The following is a 26083-nucleotide window of genomic DNA, read 5'->3' as shown; positions in this document are numbered from 1 at the left end:
TCTCAAATCCATCCCCAGCTTTTACCTCCTTCCAGCAGCTGATGAGGCAGCTTGAACCAATCCACCAGGAAAATGCCTGCCTTAGGGAACCAGCCCAAAAATACCAAGCACCTCCCCAGACAGGAATTTTTGGGAGCTACTGGCCAGCCACCAGCCTCCTTTCTGAGGTTTGAAGTGCATTTTTTTTGCAATCACTCCCAGACTATCACTCTGTTGGATGCTCTGCACCAGCAATGCTGCCACAGATCACCAAAAATTCCCTTCCCAGGTGGCCCCACTCCACCTGTGGTTATTCCCCCCCTAAACTGCAGTGAGTGAGGGATGACATGAAGCCAGCAATGGGGGTGGGAAGAGCAGCCTGCTGACTCCCAGCGTGTAAAGATGCTGCAAGCACTTGCACAGCTACATTTATCACCCAGGGGACCTGGCTGAGCCCTGGCAGGCAGGAGCAGGACAGGGAGGGGTTTGTTATTACAAAGCAAACAGAGAGAAGGTACTTTCAGGACATGACAAGTAAATTGTTTTGAAATGAACATGAGCTTGGCTGGTCTGTTTACCTCCACCAGCAGCAAGGACAGTTGGGACTGGCCCTGATCAAGACAGCTTTGGGATTTACCAACCCTGGCTTCTAATCTTCCCTGCTGTCAGTGACCCTGACACCAGTCCCTTCTGCTAACCCCAGGTCTCAGACCACAGAATCACAGAATGCTTTGGGTGGGAAGGGATCTTCCAGTCCCACCCCCTGCCATGGGCAAGGACACCTTCCACTGTCCCAGGCTGCTCCAAACCTCATCCAACCTGGCACTGGAGACTTCCAGAGATGGCCCAGACACAAATTCCCTGTGCAACCTGCACCAGGGCCTCAGCACCTACTTTTTTCCTAATATCTAACCTAAATCTACTCTCTGTCAGTTTGAAGCCATCCCTCTTGTGTCCTGTCACTCCAATAGCCCCTCTCCATCTTTCCTGTAGGCTCTCTTCATGCAGTGCAAGAAAGCCTTGCTGAGTTCCAGTACTGCTGCTGGTGTACTGGGGACAAGAACATAAAATCTGCCCTAAAATATCCTTGAGCTGCTCTTTGTCCAGCTGTTGCATCCACCACAGACCTAAATGTGCCATGCACTTCACGTGGGACTGGTGTGACACCAGCTCCTCCATCCCGCCTCACTTCCCTCTCTTGTAAAACACAAACGCTGCTCTTTTCTTTCATGGAACACTAAATTTCACACAGCTCTCCATTATGGTGCAAAACAATTTAAGACATTTCATTTGGGACTGAAACAGGACTTGACATTATTTCGGTTCCTGTTTCAACAAAATATCTGTTCTCATTGAACCCAGCTAAAAATACTCTCATCCCCCACAACTATCCTTGGCACCATGATTTCTCTACAGGCTAATTAAGAGAAAAAGCTAGAGTTAGCAATAATTATTTGCTGAGGACAATTCACAGTAAGGATAACTCGGGGCACCCACCCAAAGGATGCAGCAAGGCAATGGGATCATGGGGGGAGGGCTGTAGGTGCAGCACAGGGCAGCAGCGTCTGCAGCTTCAGCAGAAACACCACAGCAGGATGCCTGCTATTCATGTACCTTTGACTTCAGAGATTAAATAAAGAGCTCAAATATATTGCTTTGCAGAAAAAAAAGGAAAGAAAAGAGTCAAGGGAGAATTTGATTAATCAAGAAACTGCTTAGGGATATACCATCAAAGGCCCTTGAAGGCAGAGCCCCACCTTTCCCAGCTCTGGGGTGCCAGCACAGGGTAGGGATGTTGGTCTGAGGGGTCTTTATAACCCAACAATTCAGCAGCAGAATTTAACATGGGACTGGAAAAGGCATTTCTGCAATAAATTATACATGAAAGAAAATAAACTTCATTCCTAGGGCTGAGGTAGTGCAGGACTTGGAGGCTTCAGAGGAAGATGCCAAGAATGCCAAGATAAACACGTAACTCTGGTGTTTGGGGCAGGTTCTTCCCACTCCTTCTAGAGGTTTCATAGAACCATGGAATGGTTGGGTTGGATGGGACTTCAAAAGCCATCCAGTGCCACCCCTGCCATGGGCAGGGACCTCCCACCAGGGCAGATTGCTCCAAGCCCCATCCAACCTGGCCTTGGACAATTCCAGGGATCCACAGCTGCTCTGGGAAACTTTGTGCCAGTGCTTCCTGAGGACCCTGGTCCCTGGGAACACTCTGCTGCTGCTGACTATTCCCCCTGGTCCCTGGGAACACCCTGCTGCTCATGAGCATTCCCACATATCCATGATATCCAAAGGCCTTCCAGCACCAGGAACCAGAGGTGACACCTGGCACTCAAGCCACACGTCCCAATGTGGGACAAGGGTCATGTCTCTCCTCTGTCACAGTCTCCAGCGGAACAAAATTCACCCTTGAAGAAGCAAAAGTCTGAACCTATCACGTAATAACAATTTTTAAAAATTACTTGTTTTCCAGCACCCTAGATTTGGCTTGATGAATTTCAAAATTGTTTTGGTCAAGTCACTGCAGCCAAACCACTGGGAAGGAAACACTGAAAAAACAGTTTCACTTTTTTTTAGAGTTTTGTATTTTTTAACAAAGGATTTTTTTGTTTTATTTTGTGGTGATGTACACTGAATTTCCACAACTCTCCCTTATAGTGCAAAATAATTTAAACCACATTTCATTTTGGATTGAAATGGGACTTGACATTATTTTATTTCCCGTTTCAACAAAATAAAAATATCTATTCTCATTGAACACAGCCAAAACCACCCTTATTCCCCACAACTATCCTTAGCACTATGATTTTTCTGCAGGCTAATTAAGGAAAAAAATGGAGCTAGCATTAACTGTCTGTTTTATGGCCTGGTGTTGAAGACTATTCACTGAGAATCTGAGGATAACTTGGGCTACTCACCCAAAGGACACAGCAGCGCTTCAGGAAAGATTTGCAATTTAAAGTGTTACTACAATCCACGTGAAAGTTAGAAAGTTAGGAACCTCCCTTTCTATAAAGGGAAATAAGGAAAATGGGAACTCACACTCTCTCAAAAAGATGAGGCACTGGTACAGCCCCAGTTCTGCTGGCAAGGTGGAACACCAGGCACAAGCCCAGTGCCAGCCCTTTCAAGACAACCTCCCAGCAATGCCTCTGCTTTGGCTCGTTCCCAGCTCCTCCACGGGCTGCTCTGCCGCAGGAGAAAATATTTACTCTCCAGAGACTATAAGGCACTGCACAAGATAACACCCAGGGGTGCAGAAACCCCAACAGATAAAGCCTCGTGTGATGCCCTGCTCCATCCTCTCCCGCTCCCTTTCAGGTCCAACTGGATCCCGTGCAGGGCGAGGCGACACAAAGCCCCAAACAAAACAGGTTTTCAGGGCAGTGCTGCTGACTTGTTGTTTTCCAAGCCCTCTGCCACCAAGCCCCTGCAGTGCTGCTAACCTCTGCTGATCCCATCAGGTGGTTTAACCAGGAAGCTTAGCAGTAAGCCCTGCTCCTGTGAGGAGGCACCACGTTACGTGAGTTATTCTCTGCCCAACCGTGGAGCTCTGAGCTCCAAAATCCCAGCTACAGCTTACACAAAGAAAATCAAGTGCCTGAATGGAGGAAATTCATCCCAGGTTGCAATGTTTTGTTGTTGGGCTGGATTTAATTTTTTTTTTCCTGTCCTAGGCTTTATTTTTTTAATGTTGAAGTACATGTTAAACCCTGTTAACATGCTGCAAATCCCTGTCTTGCTGGAAAAAATAAGAATTTGGCACCTCTAAAAGGCACCTGGTCTATACCTGTAGCCAAATAAACATAAACAGGAAAAGAGCCAGGTACAGAAGGGAGAAACCACAGTGGGGAGAGCAAAAGGAAGAAAAATGGGATAGAGAATAAAAAAATCATGACAGACACCAAAAAACAAAAAGCCAAAAACAAACAAACAAAAAAAAGAGATCAGGAAGAACAACACAAATGAGATGGGGCATAAGGGACACAAAAATGGGACAGGCAACACAAAAGAAGGGATAGAAAAGAAGAAAAAATGGGATAGGCAACAAAGAAATGGAATAGGTAACAAAGAGAATGGGATGGGTAACTAAAGAAAAAAAGGGACTGGCAACAAGTCTGCATCCAAGAGCTGGGTAGAAAGCATCACTGCACAGTTTTCACCTGTTAATTTTAGCAGCCAGAGGATTTCTGCAGTAAGAGGATGCATGTGTACCATCAGGGAAGAGGAGGGAGCTGTGATGAAGAGCATGGCAGCAAAGAAATCCCTGCAGGGAGGCTGCCTGGAAAGTCTGGCAGGCTGAGACCACCAAACCCAGCAGGATGGCCACTGGAGCAGAAAAAGCAGTTCACAAGTATTACACTCTCCCTGGCTACAACCCTTACTTTCAGGCTTCACCTAGCCTGAGCAAAAGAACATTATTATTAGGAGACAGACAATAAATCAAAGAACAGCTTGGAAAAACCCGTGAAGCCTCCTGAGAGCCAAGGAAACCTTCACTATTCTAGGGAAGAGCGAGATTACAATAATTAGGTCAGTTGGCGATAAGCCTCCCCAGCACACACACGCGCTGCCGCTCTGCCCGGGAGTGCTGATACCCCCCAGGAGCTGAGAATCCCAGCAGCAGAATGCCAGGGAAACACCAGCAGCAGAAAGCCTCCTCCAGCAGCAAACAGCCGCAGCTGCTCAGCTCCAGTTCTGGGGATCGGTAGGTGAAGCTTGGGAAACTCTGATGGGATACTGGAAAATTCCTTTGCTTTGAGCTGTGGTTCAGCAGCCAACATGTAACTTGAGTGTGAGATCTGGGTGTGCAGCTTGGAAACAGCAGCAGGACTCGGCTGGAGGAGGCCCTGAGCAGGTCTGATGTAGAAGCAGGCTCTGCACTGAGCAGAGGGCTGGACCAGAGGAGCTTACTTCAATCCAGAAGAACTCCAAGATCTTACCTATGGAGATCTTCCCTGAGCCCAGACTTCCATGACAAAGAAAGAAAGACATGCTTCAAGCTCAATGAAAACCAAAAGAGACATCCTAACACAGCAAGGTCAGGCTGACCTTCAGGAGAGGAAACAGACTGACATGAAATTCAAGTACGTGACAATCCCGCTGAGCAAAGCTGCCTGCTCTGGGAGGCAGAGAATGGTCCCATGCAGTGAGTGCTGAACAGGGAATGCATGCACTTTTCCCTGGAGAAAGGGAGACAGAAGCTTTTTATTACTCATCTCCTCCTTCCTGGATGGTTTGCCATCAGCTCTGCCCATGCTGGCAGACTCGGGGCTCAAGGCCTAGAAAGAGCCACAGCTGCAGGCCCAGCGTGTTGGCTGGACTGAGATCACATCCAGATGTTTGACCCCAGATCAAGCAAACAGGAAGGGCAGACCAAAGAGGAGGATGTGCTCACTGCTCCAACCTGCTCTTGGCTCTTCCTCCCCATCTGTGCCATCATCTGCCACGCTCTGATTTGGCCATCTATTCCTGGGGCCCAACCTCCAGCCCAGAGCACAGAAACCAGTCACCTATGCTTGGGCTTTCCAGTCTCCCTCCTTGCACTGATTTGAGTCAAACCACCACCTTCCAAAAGACATTTGCTTTTCTTAACAGAGGAGGCAGACAATCCCTCACTGGAGCCTCCACATTGTTTTTTAAGCTGCTTCTTTCTGAACACCTCATCAGTACTCTCACCTGCCACTAGAACCCACAACAGATCCTCAGAACAACCCAAACAACAACAAACAGCACGGGATGGTTTTGTGAAGCCTCTTGCTTGCAGTCCACACAGCTGTGTTGACACCAGCAAGCTTTTCCCACCTGCCAACTGTAGAAAATCCAAGGTCTGCCCTGCTCAGGTGAGACTTCACCTGCAGAGCATCTGGAGCCCTCAACAGCACAAGGAGCTGGAGCTGCTGCAGCCAGTGCAGAGGAGGCCACGGAGATGCTGCCAGGGCTGGAGCCCCTCTGCTCTGGAGCCAGCCTGGCACAGCTGGGGCTGCTCAGCTGCACAAGAGAAGGCTCCAGGGACACCTCAGAGCCCCTGCCAGGGCCTCCAGGGGCTCCAGGAGAGCTGCACAGCCACTGGGGACAAGGCATGCAGGGACAGCAGCCAGGCAATGGCTTCCCAGGGCCAGAGGGCAGGGACAGATTTTGGGCTATTGGGAATTAGGAATTGCTGGCTGGGAGGGTGGGCAGGCCCTGGCCCAGGGTGCCCAGAGCAGCTGTGGCTGCCCCTGCATCCCTGGCAGTGCCCAAGGCCAGGCTGGATGGGGCTTGGAGCAGCCTGGGACAGTGGAAGGTGTCCCTGCACATGTCAGGGGATCAAACTGGATGATATTAAGGTGCTTCCCACCTAAACCATTCCAGGACTGTATGATTCTCTGAATTCATTAAGTACTTCAGGATGTAATTACTCCACTGACTGACTGATCCAAGTTAAACCCAACCTTCACCCAAGAACAGCATCCTACAGACTCAGCTGTTTCCTGTGTGCTTCATGCAACCATGAAGTGCCTACATGCACTACAGTTCACTAGCCAAAAACCAGCAGCCCCCATTAAATGCACACAAATAATTTTCCATATTCCTAGGTCATGCAGAAGATGTCATGCCCAGTGTTGACCTTCAGCCTCCAAACTCCCCTCATTAATATCCTGACCAATGCTCTCATTTGGTTATGTGCTCTGACCTCCCTTCCAGCATATTAAAAAACAGTCACTACAGTTCCCTGTGTACTTTTAATCAAAGCTCACCTGGTTTTTTGTTAAAATAATCAGCTAATCAAACCCATTGCTTCCAAGCTGACATTCCTCCTAATGCTTTTAATCAATAGACAGAGATGTTCAGAAGGCAGCTAAATATGGCCTAAGGCAGAGCACAGGATGCTGTGAGGACAGGTTCATGATGTGGCTGGACGTCTTAAAAGAGGAGAAAAAAGATGAACACAATCAAGTCTAAACCCAAGAGACATTACTGGAGTATTTCTAGATGATGACCAACTTTGTCCTTCCCAGCACTACCCTCACTACCACACAAATATTCATTTTTGATGCCAGACTTCCTTGTGTTATAAAGCAAATCAGTAAGTGATGCATGCTGGAATTCCCTCAGCAGATCAGAATTGCTCTTAGAGTTTGAGTATCTGATTTGGGAACACACTGGTACAATTCTAGAGGGCTTGGGAGTTTCATCTCCTTTTTATCTGCCCTTGTCCCCTTTAGAGAGAAGCAGAGCTATGCTGGCTTCCAGGATAGAAGAATAATTAACCCAAAACTAACGCACTTGTTTTTTATACAAGGGACACCAGAATGCCTGGTATCACTTAGAGTGGCAGATGATTTACTGGCTTCCTTGCAGAGCAGCAGTGTCTGAAAGCCCTGTGGAGAGCAGAGCAGGCAGTGTGTCCTCCCTGGTATTTAGCAGCCGTTTCAGCCCTGCCATGAAAGGCAAGCTGGCAGCAGTCCTGCATGGAGCCCGTGTCACCATCCATCCATCACCCAGGCGAGCAGGGCATCCTCCAGCAGCACAACCCGAGCCACCTCCCCTCCTGGGAGAGCCCATGACATCACTTTCCATCATTTTTTTATTGTATGACCAGGCCAGCCCTCGAAATTCCATTTGGCTGGCCCTTCCTCCACAGATGTCCGCAAGGACAAGGAGCAGACAGGAGACCTGGAGCTGCCACAGGTCTGGCAGCACGGCCTGCTCGCTGCTTCACTCTGCTCCTGGCACAGGGAAAGATCCTGCTGAGGGCTCATCCTTCCCCACTGTGCCCTTCCCTGTCGGAATGAGGCGGGAATGCTCCTGCTGAATGAAGCCAGCGTAACTGGAGGTGCTCAAGGAAAAACTCGGCAAAGCCAGCAAGGGATGACTCTGCAAATCAGAGTGGGGGGAAAGGCTGAGTCACTTCCTCCCCCATATCCCTAAACAGAGAAGAGCATAAGGAAAGTCATTCTCTGAGCTGACAAAAAAGGAAGAGAATCCCCGGTGTAAAACAAAAAAACCAGTAAGTTTAAAAAAACAAAAATCAAAGTGCACATAGTGACAGCAGGCAGGAAAGGGACAGAAGAGGCAGCCTTCTGCTGCAGCTGCAATGGGAACGAGAGGAGAGAGGGGTAGAACACCATCCGTGGCTCCTCTGGGAACTGGAAGCTCACTAATCACTTGTAACAGCATCTCCAGCTCCAAGGCAAGCTCCTGGACCATGGCTGATGCTGAAAAGCCACTGCAATGCTGCCTCATCTTCTGCAGGTGATACTGCCAGCCGTGACCTCAGTCCTGATGGGAAACTGTGCTGAGCCTGGCAAGTGTCCAAGCAACCTTCTGGGGCAGAATTTACCCACACCTCACCTGCAAAGAATCTGTGTGAGCCTGTAGATGATAACACATGGAACACCACTATCAGGAGCAGTCATAGTATAACACCTGAGGAGAGGAGAGGAGAGGAGAGGAGAGAAAAAGAAAAGAAAAGGAGAAAGAAAAGAGAAAAGAGAGAAGAAAAGAGAGAGAAGAGAAAAAAGAGAAGAGAGGAGAGAGGAGAGGAGAGAAGAGAAGAGAAAAAGAGGAGGAGAAGAAGAGAGGAGAAGAGAGGAGAGAGGAAGAGGAGAGGAGAGGAGAGAGAAGAAGAGAAGAGGAGAGAGAGAGGGAGGGGAGGGGGGAGGGGGGAGGAGGGAGGGAGAAAAAAGAGAAAGAGAGAGAGAGAGAGAGGAGAGAGGGAGGAGAGAGAGAGAGAGAGAAGAGAGGAGAGAGAGAGAGGAGAGAGAGAGAGAGAAGAGAGAGAGAGAGAAGAAAGAGAGAGAGAAGGGGGGAGAGGAGGGGAGGAGGGAGGGAGAAAAAAAAAAAAAAAAAAAAAAAAAGGAGGGGGGAGAGGAGGGAACCTTTAAAAGTTATCTAGCATCATCCCAGCACACCCTCCCTGGCAGCATCCCTACAGCCAACTCCTCCTTTCCCGTGATGAAAATTATTTGGTTTATTTCCTTAAAATGAACTGTAGTGAATTACTAAGGTAATTTACTTAAGAATTAACCAACCTGCTTGCACCCAGACACACATTATTTAGGTTTACAACTGATGCAGTCTCTCCTTGCAGATAAGAAAGAATTTACATTTCCCTTTTCTACCCTCTTTCTTACAGCCTGTAAGTTCTTATCTCCAAAATGTGCCCTCCTCTGTCAAATTTGGCTGATATTAGATATTAAAAAAGGTTCTGGAGGAATAGCAAGTGACAATTAGTCTGAGTGCATAAGCCTCATTTCTGCTCATTGGAAAAAAAAAAGCAAGCATAAAAACAGGGGAGAAGCTTCAAAGTGACTGCAGTCGATAAATGAATCTTTCACCCTATGTGACAAAAATATATCTATCAAAAAAAAAAAAAAAGTGAAGCAAGTGCTTTTTCTCAAAATCAATTTTGAGAAAAACAATGTGTGCTCTGCAGATGCTCCAAAATGCAGGATTGGGGGAGGACCAGTGCCCTGAGGTGAATCTTGGCACTAAGAGCATCCTGGCAGGGAGGGATGCTGCAGCTCTGCTGACACTCCAGGGGGCTGTGATGTCCTGCCCATGACTGGTGCTGCTCTGAGCACCTGCAATGGCAGGAAAAACACTCATCTGCCTGTCCTGGCTAGCACAGGGATGGACAGAGCACGGATGCAGGGAGAGATGGAAAACTCAGCATCCACCATAAGAGCTTTCCAGAAGTGTGTGTTTCATTGCAGAGTTGCTGTCAGGGTGTGAAAAACTGCTGATCTCAAAAGAAGGGGGAAAAGCTGGGAGAGAAAACTGTCCACCACCTCAGCACAGCCTTCATCCACACCCATGGCCTCCTCTTCCTTTAGAGACCTCTGCAGACATCACAGCCAGGACCCTGAAAACTTCACCTGGTTCATCTCCTCACTCACAAGGATGAAACATGCACATGGCAAGAAAAATACAGAAATAATTTCCCAAAGCACCCCCCGAGCCTCCATGTCCTCCTGTAAAACCTCCTGCTGCAAAAACTACTGCTGCAAATTTCATGATCACCAGCCCAGCTTCCTAAGCCAAAGGAAAATAAAATCAAAGACACCTCCAAGGTGATTGTCTGGCGGGGAAGAAACATTCCCTGGATCAACCATATGCCCTGATTTAAGGGAATACAATTCCTGTGGGTTCAGGCATACACTCCTCTCTCCTCTCGCTGTGCAAAGCAAACACCATCTTAAACATAAAACATTGTTATTAACCTCCAGCTGACAATCACAGCACAACTACAACCCTTCCTGCTTCCTTTTCTTCTCTTGCTGAGACACACAGCATGGTATTTTTGATGACATGTTATTAAAATGCTCCCTGGCTTCACTGCAGTTGGACACGGCGCCCAGGAGTCCTCTAGCCCCAGGGGATTTGCTTCTGGATGGGTAATACAGGGAAATGCAGCGCCCAAAAACAAAGCAGCATTTAGCCTGGAGAAAAGGAGGCTCAGAAGGGACATCCTCACTCTCCAAAATTCCCTGATAGGAGGGTGCAGCCAGGTGGGGGCCAGACGCTTCTTCCAGGTAATAAGTGACATGACAAGAGGAAACGGGCTCAAGCTGCACCAGGGGAAGTTGAGATTGGGTACTGTGAAAAAGTTATCCACTGAAAGGGTGGTCAGGCACTGGCACAGCTGCCCAGGGCAGTGGCGGAGTCCCCATTCCCAGAAGTGTTCCAAAAGCACGTGGATGTGGCACTTGAGGACACAGTTTGGTAGTGAACATGGTGGTGGTACTGCATTGATTATTGGCTCTGGTGCTCTTAGAAGTATTTTCCAACCTTAGTGATTCCGATTCCATGATTTGCAGATGATGATTCCATGATTTGCAGACTACTGCTTTGGCCTGGCTGGCTGGACCTAGACTACGCCATACACCTGCCAGTGACTGGAGCACACACTTCTATGCAGGATGAAAACATCCTTTAAAATTTACTCCAGTTTAACTACTGAAAAATCCCTGACTAACAAACACCAAGGACTGTTTCTGCAGTCACTGCCATCCTTCAAGGCCACCTGCAGAAGCTGGTGACATCCCCATGGACCAGATATGAGGAGGAGCAGCTCACAGCCACAGGTGAGCCCAGCCTCTGTGAAGCTGCCCCAGCCCCAGGCTCCGCCAAGGTTGCTCCATCCAAATCCAGCTCCATGTCACCTCACAAAGCTTTGGCTTCACAAGAGAGGTGCTCAAAGCTGGGGACAGCCAAGACTCCTGAAACCTCTGCAGTGCATTTCTGTTGTAGCTCAAAAGCACTGTGGTAGCACAGATAGACTTTGAGATTTAATCAAATTATGGGAAAAACTCAGGGTCACAACTGCTTATTTCATGGAAACACAGAATCCCAGAATGGTTTGGGTTGGAAGGAACCTTAAGGACCATCTGGTTCCACCCCCTGCCATGGGCAAGGACACCTTCCACTATTCCAGGTTGCTCCAAACCCTGTCCAACCTGGCCTAGGACACTTACAGACATGCAGGGGCAGCCACAGCTTCTCTGGGCATCCTGTGCCAGGGCCTCAGCACTCTCACTGAGAAGAGGTTTCTCCTAACATCCAAGCCAAATCTGCCACCTTTCAGCTTAAAGCCATTCCCCCTTGTCCTACCACTGCTTGACCTGGCAGCAGACCATCCCCACACTAATTTGGGGCTTCATGGGGTGTGATCCCCAATGTATGGTATGGAACAGCTGATGTGAGGGACCCTCCTGTGCCTCAGCCTCCCAAGACACTCCTCCCATGCCAACCCAACCACTCGTGTCCCAGGCCAGAAGCCACCCAACACAACTGGCAACAGCTTGGTTGTGAACACTAGCTTCTCCCAAGGTCCTGGTGAATGCCAGCCAAGCCACACAGCTCCTGCAGGATTTCAAGAGTTCAAAAGCATTTTTCAGAACTAATTATGAACCCTGGTAATCGCAATTGCATTGCAGGTGCCTGGGCAAGCAAGCTGGTGGCAGCTGTGTTTCCCAGTCACTTCTGCTCTGGTGCAGGGCAGGTTCCAGTGGTGGTGAAGCCTCTCCAGGGTGGAACAGCCTGTACAAACCAGTCCCAGACAGCTGAGCCTGCTCCCAAAGGAGGGAGAAGTTGGTTGGTTTTGGTTTGTTGGTTTGTTTTGTTTGTTTGTTTGTTTGTTTGTTTTTTATTAAGGCCAATTGCAGTGTGTTGACCATTTTGTTGGAATCCAGGCAATCACCAAAGCAGATCTCTCACTCCACTCCACAGATGGACAGGGGAGAGAAAATAGAGCAAAAAGGGTCATGAGTTGAGATAAGGACTGTGAGAGATCCCTCACCAAATCCCATTGTGGGCAAAACAGACTTGAATTTGCAATATTAATTGAATCTATTAACAATAGAATAAAAGCAGGATAATGACAAGTAAAATAAATCTTAAAAACACCTTACCCTCACCCCTCCCTCCATCCCAACTCTACCTCCTCCCTCAGTGGTGCAGGGAGACAGGAATGAGGGTTATGACCAGCTCAGAACAAGATGTTCCTGCCACTGCTCAGGGAGAGAAGTCAGTGAGAGAGAAGTGAGAGTCTTTCCCCTGCTCCAGTGTGGGGTCCCTCCCGAGGAGACAGTTCTACATGAATTTCTCCAGTGTGAGTCCATCCCACGGGCAACAATTCTCCATGAACTGCTGCAACGTGGATCACTCTTCCATGGGGTGCAGTCCTTCAGGGACAGGCTGCTCCAGCGTGGGTCCTCCCCTGGGGTCACAAGTCCTCTCAGTACACCTGCCCTAGCATGAGCTCCTGTTTCCACAGATCAGCATATCCCTGCCAGGACCCTGTTCCAGCAGGCACCCCCTGCTCTGGCATGGGCTCCTCCAGGGGCTGCAGGTGCATCTCTGCACCCCCACGCCCTCCGTGGGCTGCAGGGGAATCTCTGGCACCTGGAGCAGCTCCTGCCCCTCCTTCTCCACTGCCCTTTGTGTCTGCAGAGTTGTTCCTCTCACTTGTTCTCACCCCACTCTTCTCTGGCCACAATAACAACTGCCAGTGACTGGCAACCATTTTATTTTCTTCTTAAATCTGTTATCCCAGAGATGCCACAATCAAGGCTTGGCCTTGGGGTCTGTCCTGGAGCTGGCTGGTGTTGGCTCTGCTGGACATGGGGGAAGCTCCTGGCAGCTCCTCACAGAAGCCACTCTGGTAGCTCCCCCCATTACTAAAACCTGGCCATGCAAACCCAACAGACCCATTCAAACCACAGGTGAGAAATAAGAAGCTTGTGGGCAGCCACGTGCATCCTCAGGTCACCTAGGCACTATGACACCAGTGGATGGGGACACCACAGAGCCACCCAGCCCTGCTCTCCATCGCAGGGACAGCCCCAGCACATCCATGCTACTCCACCCATATCCCTTCCCATCCCGGTGGAAATGCAGATGTTTTCCACCACCACCCCACCCCCTGCATGGATGCAGCCAGGCTGGGGAAGGAGATGAAGCTGAGCCAGCTGCCACAGAGGAGACGCCCTCGATAAATGTCTGCACGTTATGAAATACACCTGCAGCAGGTTCCTGGCCGACAGGTGTGGCAGGACTGGTCCTGCAGAGATGGCACAGGCAGAGGTTTGGCTCTGTCACCACAAGCTCTCCCACCACCTCAGAAACCAAGTCCTTCTCCTGGACCGCAATTGCTGCATGCCTGGGGGACAGGGAGGCTGAGGGCTGTCTGTGCAGGACAGGAGACAGCAGCAGTGGCCCTTCTGGAGTGAGCACAAGGCTGCTCCCAGCCAGCCTGGGGTGCCTAATATCTCAATCACATAGACTGCCTGAGAGGACTCTCAAAGAGCTAACTCCAAGCAGCAAACTCTCAAATCTGTTAATTTTCCATCACAAGTTTTCTGCAATCCATCTGTGATAGAGGCACCACCTCCCATTCCTGGCCACTGCTGAGGTACCTCTGCACTTCAGAATAACAATGACAATGCAAAATCCAGCAAGCCAAGACTGACCATGGCACAGTTCAAGGCAGACGTGAAAGAAACAAAACCTCTCATTTCAGCAGGGAAGCTTAAATGCACAGAAGTTTTAAGAACATCCAATGTTGCTCCCATTTCAGTGTGAACTGAGGGGGAAACATGCTTCTTTCAGGATCACCAGCAAGGCATCTACGTTGTAAGTGAACAAATATATATACATCTGCAAAAATGTATATAAATAAATAAAAATAAAATAGCCAGGGTCTCAAACAAACAGATGATCGGTTGGCTACAGTAGCCCTTCATTTCAGAGGACACAGTAATCTGCTAATTATCCTCGAGTGGCAGAACTGCCCCTTCTCCGAGGAGTTTCACAACATCCCGAGGCATTTATGGAGATTACTCAACCAGAAGCCTCAACACTTCCAATCTTCTGTTGTCCTTTCCCCAACCTGATTGTAGCCCAAACACAGCAGCAAACTGTTAGCTCTGAAACCTAACAATAGCGTAACATAAATGTCTTAACACTTCTGCCAAAGTGAAAAGCAGTGAAATCACTGATGATATTTAATTACACCATCAGAACATAAAGGAAGAATGTTGAATGTGTCTCAAACAGCTTTTGAAAAAGCTGCTCCCCGCTTCCACAGAAAACACAGGGTCTTGCTACACTTTTAGCTACAGCTCCTTACAAATACAACGGATCCCAAAGATTCAACTGAGCAGCAAGAACATGAAATTAAATTAGGTTCAGAAGGGTTTTCTTGCTGCTTTGCAGAGACCTGTGGGCAAAATCTCAACCAGTGACAACTACCACAGTTTCACACTCTTCCTGCTGGGGAAAAACCAAGCAGGAGCAAGGATGGCTGCAAGGAGAAATGGGAGAGAGAGACACACAAATTGGGAAAGAAGGGGAGAGTCAACACAGCAAAATTTGTCCTCACCAGGAGGTCACAGAAGAATGAACTCAACCATGCAGTTCACCCCAACATGGGTACTCCAGAGGGCAAAAAGAGTATTGTTATCCTCATTCAAAATCAAGTACTGAAGAAGAGACTTCTGGAGATAAAGCCCAGCATCCCACCATCTTCTCTTCCACAGTCTGGATGCAGGGCTAACATCCACCAAGTATGTTTCCATGCTTTGCATTCCATTTTTCATGGCTCTCAGGAACCCTCCAGAGACCATTCCCATGCCATTTGTGGATCAGGCTGACTCAGCCACGGGAACAAACCCAGCCAAGCCCCTCAGGTACCTCAACCCTCTTCCAAATGGCATCACAAAGGCAGAGCTGGAGTTCAGTTCATCTCCACAAATTCTCTCCAGTCTTTCATCCAGCTAGGTGCTGGGCTTCACTACCCAGATCACCTGAGACAAGCTGCTTCCCTGCATCACCTTCACCTGCAGCAGCATCCAACTGCAGCTCCTCTGCTTTAAAAGCAACGTGAGGTCTTATAAATTATATAAAAAAAAAAGCGCAGCCTGAGCTTCCCAAAACAGCCACTGCTTGTCTGTGCCAAAGATAACACAGTGCAGGGCAACCACAGCCTACAAATCTTACCCAAGGCTTGAGGGGATAAAATGCAGCACAAGGTTTTGCTCTTGAACCTTGGGCTCAGCAATGGCAGAGCAAAGCCTTTATGAGCCTCACAGGGTCAAATAATGGTGGACACAACAGAATGGCTGTTTCCACTCACTGGAGACAAGGTATTTCTACCTTTGCTAGTCAAGGTCACATAAATCATCAGTAGAGTGGGAGGGTTTCTCCTCCATCCTGTGTGGCACCTCCCTGCCACAGTGTGGATGCTCAGATGATGGTCCACCATCAAAAAGCCTTCCTAGGTTTTGTAGAGAAGGGACTAGTAAATTATCTGGTCTTATTTTGGCATCTTTGCAGTGAAAGAAACAACATGGAAGCTCAGTCTATCTTCTGCTTCCTCCCATCTCTTCAATTTCTGTTAATGAGGCTGTGATTTTAAGCTTCATCCCATACCTGCCTGAGTGGTGGAGAAAGAGCAGGGTGGATTACTGGAGAAGGAATGAACGTGGCACCCACGGGCACGTGGAAATGGCCCATTTGAGAGAAGCACCCAGGTTTTGGGGCACTGAGAAACAGCACCTGCCCCTTTCCAACCTAATGGCATTGCTGCTTCGTCCACTGGGGGATCTCACAGGTGGGAATCTCACCGTTTCCAGAGAAGACTGACCCAGGGAATGGCCCCGGGAGGTGAACCTTAGTCTCATTCTATGGAAAACCCACTCCAAGGACTGAGTTTTGAGGCACGGAGAGGCCAGTGACACCCAACAACTGTGCCTCCAGCGTCCAGCATTTCTGGGGGCAGCTGCGGCAAAAAAAATCCCACGGCTGCCGGCTGCCGCTGCCTCAGCATCTGTTGTCCCCTACTGTCACCCACCACGGCCCCCGAGACCACGTGCAGCCAGAGTGACTCTGCAGGAAAACGATAACCGTAAAACGACAACAAAACCGGGTCTCTGGCGAGCCCTCCTCGCTCGCTACACCCGCACCCAGCCCGGGGGCCGCTCCTCCCGCGGGGTGGGCGCTGCTCCGAGCCGGGACCATCCCAGGGGAGCCGCGGCCCCGCGGGGATGCTCGGCGGGCACCTTTGTGCGGCGGTGCCGCTGTGCGGGCTCCGCCGCCGGCTCTGCCGCCGCGGGGCCGCCGATGGCCGCGGCTCCTGCGGCGGGGACGCGTCGGGCTCCCCGCGCCGCTGCCCACGGGGGGCTCGCCCGGGGCGGGGCTGGGCTGGGGGGCAGCCCTGCCCTTCTCCGGCCGAACGGAGCGGCCGGGAAGCTTCCAGAGGCGGGGAGCACACCCGAACCCAGCCCTGGAGCTCTCCGTCGGGACCGCCGCATCCCGGGGGGGCCCCACGGCCGCGCACGGGCTGTCACCGAGCGGGGGGAACCCCCCCGGGGCGAGGCCGCCGCGACACCGCCAGCACCGAGACCTGCCCAGAAACCGGCTCCATCGGCGGCACGACGCCCACCTCCCCGCGGGGTTCGCGTCTTTCCGAGGGAGACAAAAGCCGGGATGCGCTCCCCCCGCCGCCCCCCTTCGCTCCCCCCCGGCCGGTGCTGTGTCACGTCCCCCCCGGGCCGCGCTTACCGTGCGGGGCCGGGCGCGGTCAGTGCCCCGCTGAGGGGGTCATGGGCGCGGCGCGGGGCGCGGGGGGCGCGGGGGGCTCCGGGGGCGCCGCCCGGGAGGACGCTCCGGCTCCGGCTCCGGCTCGGCAGAGGGACGGGCCGGGGCGGCGGGCAGTGACGCGCCGCGCTCCGCCCGCGGCCCGCGCCGGCCCTGACGGGAGATGTAGTCCGGGGCTGCGGCCTGCCCGCCGCGGGGGGGCCGCACGGGGACACCACGAGTGCCGCAGCCCCTCGCCTCTGACAGGAACCTCCCAGACACCGCAACCTCGGGATCCGGCAGGGACCCCCCGGGCCCTCCCACCCCTGGGGTCTGACAGGGACCTCCCGCCTCTCGCACCGCCGGGCTCCGAGGGAGACTCCCTCATCCCGCAACCCGGGATCTGACCGGACCCCGCAATCCCGGGAAGTGACAGGGATCCAGGACCCCCGCACGCCAGGGATCTGACAGGGACTCCCCCGATCCGGAACTCCGGATTGTGACAGGGACCCCCCGCACCCCTCACCCCGCGGGGATCGGCTGGTCCCGCACCCCGGCCCTCACAGAGATCCCCGCATCCACCCCTTCGGGGGCCTGACAGGGACCTCCGATCCCACAGCCCCGGGATGTGACCAGGGACGCCCGTGTCCTGCACGCTGGGGATCTGTCAGGGAACCCCCAGATGCCCAAACCCTGGGACCTTCAGCCACCGAGTCCCAAACCCTGCGGGGCTGGTGAGAGACCAACCGGTCTCAGGGCAGCCTTTGGGATGCCGTTAACCCACCCAACACAGCGCCAGGGGCAAACACCGACTCGCATGTCCTCACCTGCATCCATCGGGATTCAGTTCAGAGCTGCAATCGTCTCCTCAGGACAAAGCAGCATCCAGCTGGGCTTCAAGGAGCGGGGGCCAAACTGGGCTGAAGAGAAGGAGACTGCAAGTGTTTCACAGAGTTACAGAATGCTTTGGGTGGGAAGGACCTTAAGATCATCCAGTCCCACCCCCTACCATGGGCAGGGACACCTTCTACGGTCCCCGGCTGCTCCAAGCCCCATCCAGCCTGGCCTTGGGCACTCCCAGAGATCCAGGGGCAGCCACAGCTGCTCTGGGCACCCTGGGCCAGGGCCTGCCCACCCTCCCAGCCAGCAATTCCCAATTCCCAATAGCCCAAAATCTGTCCCTGCCCTCTGGCCCTGGGAAGCCATTGCCTGGCTGCTGTCCCTGCATGCCTTGTCCCCAGTGGCTGTGCAGCTCTCCTGGAGCCCCTGGAGGCCCTGGCAGGGGCTCTGAGGTGTCCCTGGAGCCTTCTCTTGTGCAGCTGAGCAGCCCCAGCTGTGCCAGGCTGGCTCCAGAGCAGAGGGGCTCCAGCCCTGGCAGCATCTCCGTGGCCTCCTCTGCACTGGCTGCAGCAGCTCCAGCTCCTTGTGCTGTTGGAGCCAGGGCTGGGGCAGCTCTGCAGGTGGGCTCTCACCTGAGCCCAGGGGCACAGGGGCAGAATCCCCCCTGCCCTGCTGCCCACGCTGGGGGCTCAGCCCAGGGCAGGGGGGTTCAGGCTGGGGCAGGCCCAGCTCTCACCCACAGCACCTTCTTCCTTCTCCCAGGGCTGCTCTCAATCCATTCTCCAGCCAGTCTGTGTTTGTGCCTGGGATTACTCTAACCCACATGGAGGACCTTGTGTTTGGCTGTGTTGAATTTCATGAGGTTTGCACAAGCCCATTTCTCAAGCTTGCCTAGGTCCCTGTGCATGGCAGATAAACCAAGTGTTTCTATATAAACACACAAAATTCTGAGACAAGAAATGTGAAAACCGGAATTTAGGCACCTTTTAAACATCTCTCTAGTCCACTGGATCCCTTCAACTCTGGTGCTCAAAGCCACCCAGAAATGTTCCTACAAGCAATTTAAACCACTTTCTGCTTACCACACCAGGCTCTCAAAAACACCCACCCAACAATCATCCCCCTTTTCTTGTGGTTTGGGTTGTATTCAAGAGGTTAACTTCATTTCTAACCATGGATTCTTTGTTGCTCCCTCTCTGGTTCTACTGACACATTCATCCGGATAAATGGATCACATTAATGAACATCAACGCAAGGACTGCAGCCATAAATTCACCAGAATTGCTGGCCTCTGAAGAAACCTTAATTCTACTTTGACAGCAAAATCGGATTCCAAAGATCTCTCTCCCTGCTGTGCTTTATTTTGGGCCTTATCGTTTGCTGGGCAGGTTGTCATGACAACCTGATATTCACTGGAGGGTGGCTGTAATTGGGAGAGCACATTGTTAATTTAGCTCCAGATTCTTTTTATTTTGTTGTATTTTAAGAAAAGGGGGACTGCCTAGATTTTCATATTTTTATCTATGATCATACTATGGTTTAATTATTAATCTGAGTGCCAATAGCATCTCTCCAGTGACGGCTGAGCTGCAGAGCTCACCAGGGCAGAAAACGGCTCTGCCCACATCCTTTTTTCCCAGCTCATCTCCTCACGCAGCCTCCCCACATCCCCTCCAGCCCTCAAGCCCCTAAACCAAGAGCCCCCAGGCCCAGGATTTCACAGGGATGCTCCTGCTGTATGGGGGAGAAGAAAGGTGTGACCTACCCTTGTGTTAATGCTAATTTTTTGGAATTCCAGCGTCATCTTTAACCTGAAAACAATTCATCTCAGATAGTTATTTAGAGCAACTCACTCTCTGCAGAGAACACCAGCCCATAATAGTAACATGTGAACACGCTGGCATGTGGAATTCCAGCTCCTGGATGGGAACAGCAGGTCCTGGCCCCAAATACTGGGACCTTTCTGTACACCCCACAGCAGGTCCTGGCCCCAAATACTGGGACTCCTCCTTGCACCCCACAGCAGGTCCTGGCCCCCCATGCCGGGACCTCTTAGTGCACCCCACTCCTGCCCCAACAGGCTCAAGGCATCCTTGGCTTAAGAGACATCGCAAAATGTCACAAAATACCACCAAGCACTTGCCTGAATCCTTGCTGGAAGCTGAAAGGTATCAGGACTGGGGACTCTGGATCAGGAACTCAGATGGATGCTGGATCAGGACACAAGACTTCCAGCCTGAGATTTTTGGGAAATGACCCATCCTGCAGAGCACAGTGTGTGTAGGAGTGTGAGAAGGAGCTGGGTTTGTTTTTCCAGGGGATATGGGGGGGATGTGGAGAGGTGGCAGCAGGGTGACATCAGGGTGACATTAGGGTAGCAGCAGGGTGGCAGCAGGGTGGCTAAAGGCAAACCCACAGCGGGGTGGGTGCCAGACTCTGGAGCAGGTGCCGCGTCTGTCGCACTCCCACCCTTGCGTGGGCTTGAGGCTCCCTGGCCACGCTGCTCATGGCGTTCATTATCCACGTGTCCCAGCAGGAAGAAGGGGCAGCTTTCCGGTGACTGAGGACTTTTCTCCAGGAGCTGGCGCAGCTCCAGGTCCAAAGAGCAAAGCGGAGCTGCCAAGCCTGTCCCCATGCCAGAGCAACCCTGCTCCCCTCAGCCCCTCTGAGCTGCACATCCCAAGCTCCTCCTTTCATCCCTGCTTCTGGCTTAATCCCATCACAGCCTAGAAAGAAGTTGGGAAAGGAAGAGGATTTCTGCTTAAAAGGAAAAAGAAAGGAGAGGAGTTGTAAAAGCCGGGGATGGAGGAGGGAACAGAAACATCCTTCTTTCAAGGAAAAGATGCTGTGGCTGCTGTTCTGGGTACCATATGCCAGGTAATAACACGAGATGACTCAGTGTTTGGGAAATTAAATTGGCTCTTTATTAAAAGCATGCATTTAGGGAGGTAGTGAGGTGTCAGGGGAGTCCCTGCATTGCCTCAGCAGAGGGAATTCAGGCAGGCTGTCTGGCTCCTTGTGCTGCCGAGCACGGAGTTCACAAGGTGCTGGGACACAAATCCAGCCTCAGCATCCTCCCAGGGCTACTCCCAGGGAAGCACTGAGCATCTCTGGGAAGATGTTAGGAGCTCTTCCTAAGCTCTCTCCTACCTAATTCAGTGGAAGCTGTTGGGTCTCTGCCAGTGGGAAGCGCTCCAGCCTCAAGACTTTTGTCCCAGGAAAATAGCAAGAGGCGGAAAGAGCAGCCGGGGACACGAAGATTTTTGAGAGCGCAAGCTGCAACTCAAAAAATGCTGTGCCAAACTCTAGTCTTGCCCTGGCAATAGGCTTTAAAATGCCTTAGCAATGGTGGGAATCTGCTGATTCCAAGGGGAAATACAGAATATTGACAAAGTACCTTGCTCGTAGCTGGGTTGTGCTGGTAGCTTGGTGCCCCTTCTCTAGCTCGGAGCAAATCTTGGCCTCAGAGAAAGTAGCTGAAGGCAAAATTCAATGTACTGTGCTCTGCTCAAATCGTACATCCCCTCTGTGGAATTCTCATTTTTACATACAGACAGGTACTGAAAAATTAAGCTAAAGATGAGAATTCATTTTTTCTTCCCCAAGTCCTACCAGCACAGGTGGGATGACGGAGGTGTCTGCCAGGACGGAGGCACAGTGATGACCTCAGTGGGTTTCTAAGAAGTGGCTGTGGCCATTAAGTGCTCAGATGCTCCCTCAGAGACTTCTGCAGGAAAATAAACACTTGAAATAGTTGGCCAACAATCTTCCTGCCAGAATTAGACTGATCCTTATTATGGTTGGGCTGCAGTTGAATTGAAAGCAAATAGACGTCCTTTAAAAACACAAATAATAGACCCACTGTAGGAGCAAAGGACTGGAGACAGACAAGGTCTTTATTCCCATTCTGACAGAGCCTGAGTGAGCTGCTCTGCCCTCCTTCCCAAGCATCTGTCCCCCTTCCCAAGGGAGATGTCTGTCTGTGCCTGGGGTCAGGGAAATTGGATGTGGAGTTCCAGCAGTCCCTGCTCCATCCAAGCCTCAAGGTGTGAGGCAGCCTGGCTGAAAACCTGGAGAAAAACAGAGGTGATGGGGTGTGAATGTGGCCAGGCAGGGTGTTCATAACAAAAGAGACAGCACTAGCATGTCAGTACTCTCTCCTCTACAAAAAAAAAAAAATTAAAAAATTTATATCTCTATATATATATCTATATCTATATATATATAGATCGATATATATATAGAGAGAGATATTCTATATTTATATTTCAGAGCAGGGTACCCACGGGTGAAGCAATGCCTGGCTGTGGTGGGAGGGGAAGCTGGTGAAGCTGGTGTTGAAATGCTGAATGTGGGGACAGGCTCCTTCCCCCACTTCCCAGTTATTTTTAGAAGGGCATTTTTATCCAGCACAGCCATGGGTGCCAAGGCTGTTTGCAAGTCAAGGCTAAATTCACTGGTATTTGGAGGAGGTCTGACACGGGAACAGCCTGGCTTCCTGGAGATCAGGGTTTGTGAGCACTGATTTTCTCCAGAAAAGTTGAAATCCTGCTCTGATGCTGCTTTCCATACTACAGGTGAGAAGCTGCAACTCAGAACAGCTGGATTTTCTCCTTGACCTCCCATGTTGCTTAAAATAATAGCATTAATTTCCCATATTTCACATAATTCTGTTGAATAATGAGACTACCTGGACATAATTAATTACTTTCCTCCACTGATTTAATTCACAGCTACATCTTCGGATTAAAGAGGCCTTACAAATACAAAGTATGATTATCCAGGTAAGAACAAATTACCAATTTAAAGGATCACCATGGTTCTAGCCCCGAGGATTTGCAAAGGTCAAGCTGCTGAGAGGCTGAGCTGAGAGCTGGCAGTGCAGGGACTTGGGGTGGTGATGAAGGATGTCCTTCCACACCAGGCAAGATGGATCCTGTCAGACACCTCTGCAGGGTGACAGAAAACATCTCTGACAGAGACATTAATAACTCCAGTTTTGCTGGAGTTCAAATTAAACATTGACAAGTGTGTTTTGCAGAGGCAAGGGTGGCCAGGAAATATGACAGTAACCCAGAAATCTCTCTCTTCCTCTGGCTGCAAATGTTTTTTTTTTTTTTTCCATAATCCCTTACTGTGGATATTAATTGCATCAAAGGATTGTGATGCTGCTTGGAGGGGTGCAGTGGGAAGGAATTGCTAATAGTTGGGGTGAGAGAAGAAGCAGGGGAATTTCACTGGGTTAGGGATCTGCAAAATCCAGAATGCTGGATGGAGGACAGCAGCAAAACATTTTTCTAATGTGATTTTCCGGGGAGAAATTATTGCAATCTTTCAATAAAGGGGGCTTTGAAGAAAAGTGAGACTTTTTAGTAAGGCCTGTAGTGACAGGACAAGGGGTGAAGATCTTAAACCAAAAATGTATGGATTTGGATTATATATAAAGAAGTTTTACACAATGAGGGTGATGAGGCTCTGGCACAGGTTTCCCAGAGAAGCTGTAGCTGCCCCATCCCTGGAGGTATTCCAGGTTGGACAGGGCTTAGAGCAACCTGGGATAGTGGAAGGTGTCCCTGCTCATGGCAGGGATGGCACTGGATGAGCTTTACAGGTCACTTCCAACCCAAACCACTCCATTATTCTGGGGTCTCTGCCTTGGCCATTTCATTGCTCAGTATCACACTGTGTAAGGCAGTTTTATTGACCTTTAGGCAAACTGTAGTTTCAGAATTCTGCCTGGAATGATGTAGTAGCTAGAAAGCCAAGCTTTGGGCAGGGGCTCTGGTCCTGGGTACATTTTTCATCATGAAAAGGCTGAGGAGAGCAGGCTGGGCACCACGGAGCCCTCGGATGGCTGCAGCACCTGGGGGCTGGTACTGCCTTGGGGCTGGTAGCCCAACCCTTGGCTGGAGAGGGGCAAAGGCAGGATGACTCAATGCTGTTGGGCCTGGACAACCTGGGCTACTGGTGATGCCAGATGAAAGCCTTCTGTTCTCAGCTTCAGCTTTGCTGCTCTGAGGTGCGTACAGCTCTGCTTGCCCTGCTGGTAAAGCACCTTGTGAGCTTTCACCAGGTGTAAACCAACACTGCGTTTGCAGGGATAACAGCAGCCCCAGGTCAGCAAGGACTCTTTGAACATCTGCTCCTGGTCCTCAGGACATGTCCTAGGAGAGAATCTTTCCTGGGAAAATGAGAAGTGTCTCAGACTGTAACACTACAGCCTTGTGCCTCGTCTGCTTCAGGGCTGTGGCAGCTCCCTTGCCTGGTCTTGGGTTAATCCAGAGCCTGGTGGGAAGAGCCCATCAGGGAGGCCTTCACCACACTCCTGCTGATGGCAGCAGCCCAGGTTCCAGATTCTCCTGCTCTGGGGAGCCCACATCCTCTGCAGTCACCTGCCCACACCCTCTGTTATCTCTCATGCACCTTCTAATGATGCCTTCCTGGCCCTGACTCACCTGCTGATGTGGAGATCCTCCCTTTCTGGCCACATCCTCTCTCCCCCTACCAGCAAAGCCACCAAAAAGGAGGGAGGATTGGCAGCAAACAGCACTCCAGCACCCATCAGCCATGGGGGAGCTTGGAAAAATGTGCATTTTGTCAGCTAACAATAGTTTATATATTATGTGCAATGGAGAAGCCATCGGGGTTGCTCAGGCTCTGCTCCTCCAAGGAGAAGGACTGACACTTCTCCTTTCACCAGAGAGATGTGATGCCTCAGAGCACCCGAGTCTCTCATCCTCTTTTCCCCACTGGGCATCTCCACACTGTGAAATGATAGTCCTTAACCACATAAACTTGTGGTTTCCACATGCCAGCAGCTCAGGCTGAGCAATGACAAGGGCCCAGGACTTATCCTTTGTGTGCCAATAAAATAAGTGAGCTTATCTTCACACGGGCTTTGCTTCTTATCATGTAGTTTTGGTAAAAATACACCCTGCTGCAGTCCTGCCCCCCTTCCTCAGCAGCTGCTGAGGGCTGGCACCCCAGTTTTGACCCCATTGCCTTCCCAGTAAGGTGACTGGGGAGGAAAGGGAAATATTTTCATTCCCTGCTTGCTGAGAAAGCTGTTAGGAAAAAAAGGGTTTGACACGCTCTTGCTTTTGATAGGAGAAAAAAGAGATAACAATATCAAACCACAGGCACGTCAGGCACATGGCAGGTATTTTATCATGCTCTGGCCTCTGGGAATCAGAGCAGGGCAGGTTTATATTAACCATGCTGGGACAAAATAGAGACATGCTGATACCCTCCTATCTACACACAGGGTAGCAGGCACACATCAGATGGAAATTTGCAGCTGCCCAAATAACCAACAATGTGAAGGTGCCAGCTGCCCTGCCCAGCACAAGTTATCCCCACTAGCACAGATTTTGCTTGGAAAAAACCTTCTATTTGTATGCCCTGAAACACTCTGTGTGTGACACCAGAAATGACAGAAACAATGAGAAGTCTTTTCACCTCGCTCTGACTGACACTTTTCACCCCCATGAGCTGGGGGAGAGAGCTCAGGGCACTGGGGCTGGGGGAACCTGGCCTTGAAGGGTTCTAGGGATGGGACACCTGCCACCTCTCTGGGCAACCTGTGCCAGGCCTCACCACCCTCATTGTAAAAACATCTTTATATCTGATCTAAATCCATCCTCTTTTAATTAAAAACTTTACCCCTCATTCTGTTGCAACGGGCCCCATTAAAATGTTTGTCCCCAGCACTGCACCCAGGTTTGCTAACGGCTCTCTGATTTTCCATTGTTTTCCCTAAAGAATCTTTCAAATACAATTAAAAAAAAAAAAAAAAAAACAGGCTTTTTTCCAGAGCTACCTCTGTAAAATAATCTTCCTTTCCTAAACTGTCACTGTAGTATGACTGTGCTCTATCCCAGCTAGGGACCCCCAGGCAGGGCTGAGTCCACAGCACCCTGGCTTTCCTGTGTAGGAGGACTCGACTGTTTTTCCCCAGGGATAGGACACAGGGAGATGGTTTCCTCCCTGCACTGAGTGAGGAAATTTCCCTTGTTTCAGAAGTGACAGTAAAACCTGGGAAGATGCTGAGTTCATCTCTGCTTAGCTTGGCTCCTATGAATAATTATTAGCAGGTCTTTGGAGCTAGACCAAGAGTGAGCAGGCACAGCCCTTCAGTCAGCAGATATTCCAGTGCCCCTTCTTCTGCTGCTGAAATAAAATGTCTAATTTAACT

At 50.7% G+C, this 26083-nt stretch overlaps 1 protein-coding gene across 4 annotated transcripts in view; it reads right to left on the bottom strand.

Annotated features, from left to right (window-relative positions):
- Positions 1-17096, bottom strand: part of CTIF (cap binding complex dependent translation initiation factor) — a 147112-nt gene extending 130016 nt beyond the window's left edge. For all 4 annotated transcript variants that reach the window (XM_030968553.1, XM_030968550.1, XM_030968551.1 and 1 more), the window contains exon 1: positions 17035-17096. The gene's annotated coding sequence lies outside the window, so the exon portion shown is untranslated. The remainder of the gene's footprint in view (positions 1-17034) is intronic.
- Between the last annotated feature and the right edge of the window lie 8987 nt (positions 17097-26083).

Source organism: Camarhynchus parvulus, chromosome Z (assembly GCF_901933205.1).
Source record: "Camarhynchus parvulus chromosome Z, STF_HiC, whole genome shotgun sequence".
Classification (NCBI taxonomy): Eukaryota; Metazoa; Chordata; class Aves; order Passeriformes; family Thraupidae; genus Camarhynchus; species Camarhynchus parvulus.
This window is presented reverse-complemented; position numbering and strand designations above follow the sequence as displayed.